This window comes from Atta cephalotes (assembly GCF_000143395.1).
Source record: "Atta cephalotes unplaced genomic scaffold scaffold00017, whole genome shotgun sequence".
Classification (NCBI taxonomy): domain Eukaryota; kingdom Metazoa; phylum Arthropoda; class Insecta; order Hymenoptera; family Formicidae; genus Atta; species Atta cephalotes.
In genome coordinates this window covers 2,865,590-2,867,978 of record NW_012130081.1, presented here as the reverse complement: position 1 = coordinate 2,867,978, position 2,389 = coordinate 2,865,590, and positions in this window count along the sequence as shown.

Here is a 2,389-nt window from a genome sequence, read left to right as displayed (position 1 = left end):
AAAAACAAAGATATTAAAAATAAATAAAGTAAAACTATTTTTCTTAAATTATAGCCGCGTTTAGCAAAAAAAAGCAGTTTTGCAACTATTATAAAATTCTTTCATGTGAATAGTTTATACATTTTATATAGATTTTATATAGAATAAGGACAAAATCATTAAAGGCAAGACCAATCATATTAAAGAATTTTACAATTTAGGAGTTACTTTTTCTGCTGAACGTAGCCAATGAGCATATTCAAGCTAGATAAAGCTGCTAGCCTACTTGCCGATTGAATGTGATTGGGATCTATATATAAATGCAATAATCATATTCATTCGCTCGGCGATACTTGGTGAGCAGGTTAGCTACTACCCGTTTTGTCGACTTGAATACATCCATTACCTCGTCGATAAATCCAGTAAACGAGAATGAATTAAAATGGATTGAAATTTTTTTTTATCCGAATGCGTATTTTAAATAGCGAATATTTTTTTTGGATTTAATTGGATTAAATTAAATTCAATTAGATTCAATTGGATGTAATTGGATTGAAAAACTGCATTTCAAAATTTTGAATTGAATAGTATGTCCTAAAAAGCACAGAAAGATTGCAGAATAATTTCACTGAAATATTGCAATATTGCATGATGGTTGCGAAACGTTGCTGAATCATTATTGCAAAATTCCAACAATGTTAAGATGTGTGATCCGCTATTTATAATATTGCAACGAAACGTTCCAGCAATATTACAATGTATTTGGATAAATTTTTTACGAAAACTATAAAATGAAAATTATTTTCTGTACATATATCTCACTAACTTCAATTTTTCTACAAATCGCATTTCTAGTGATATGTGCTTTTCAAAAGTAATTTTTTATGATAAAATTATAAAATATTTCAATAAATGTAGAATTAATTCTGAATGATAAATTTATTCCCAAGGATAAAGCATGTATATGTGCATCCCGAGTAAATATTATCAATCACAAATATTATCCACATTAACATAATAATACAGTCGCTTGATAAGTTAATCATGAATTAAATTAATTGCAGTGATTCTTTTCAATTCGAAGCCACTCCAAGTCAATTGAAATCAACTAAAAAATGACGGTATAAAATTTATCAATAAAATTCGGGCGCTGGTTTATTCTTGCATGCATATTAGGCATAAATACATCATCGATCACATAATTAATATTTCGATAAATCGTTTTCAGCAGCTTAATTGCTTATTGTCTCATCCGATAATGATGCATTGATTGTATCCAAACTCGATATTATACAATCATTTGATTTCATATTAAAATAAATATAAAATTTAGCTAATGATCGTCAAATGGCCGTCAATTAATAAATTGATAAATGTTTTTATTTGAAATATAGAAATGGATTATATTAATGATTATATCATAAAAATGACTGTTAAATTAAAAGACTATATTACATAAATATTATAAATATTATAAAAAATTATATTTTTATATTATTATAATAACAATTAAAGAATTACAGTTTTGTAATGTTTCTGGAATATTACATGCAATGGAATATTACTGACACATTGCAGCATTGTTAATTTACATTTCTGTAATATCTCTGCAATGTTACATTGCAATCTGCAATATTATAACATTAATAACATTGCAGCAATATTGCTTCAATCTTCTGTAAGAAGTATGTGTTATGCACAGAAAAAGCTAATATTATTTTTAGATTGAAAGGCATAGAGATATGCTCCATGCAATTCCTATAAATGAATAAAAATGCATTCAGGATTGAAAAGCATTCATTTCAATTCATTTCAATCCATTCTCGTTTGTTGGATAACACAACAAGCATATTACTAGAGAGAGTTTCTCTCTGATATTATCTATTGAAAATGCTCGTAAAAATGGCTATGTAGTTCAAGACATATTTATGTATATAGAGGCGCCAGTGGACGGATTCCTTTAAAGTCACTAGATTTATGAAGTACTGTAACTGTCCACCATGTTAAGTCCAATATAGCGGCAATTTCAAACTGATGTATTGGGATGAATTTGTGTAAATGACGGAAGATATTGAAGTATTAATCAATTGTATTTATAAGCAATGTTTATCGTTATAAATAAATACAACTGATTAATGTCTTCCGTCATTCACGATAAATTCATCCCAATACATCAGTTTGAAATTGCCGCTATATTGGACTTAACATGGAAGACGGTTGAGATACTTTATAAATCTAGTGACTTTAGATTCCTTGATTCTTCCACAGCTTCCACCATCCACCATCCATGGCATTATGTGTGTGTGTGTGTGTGTGTGTGTGTGTGTGTGTGTGTGTGTGTGTGTGTGTGTATGTGTGTGTGATGTGTGTGTGTGTGTGTGTGTGTGTGTGTGTGTGTGTGTGTGTGTGT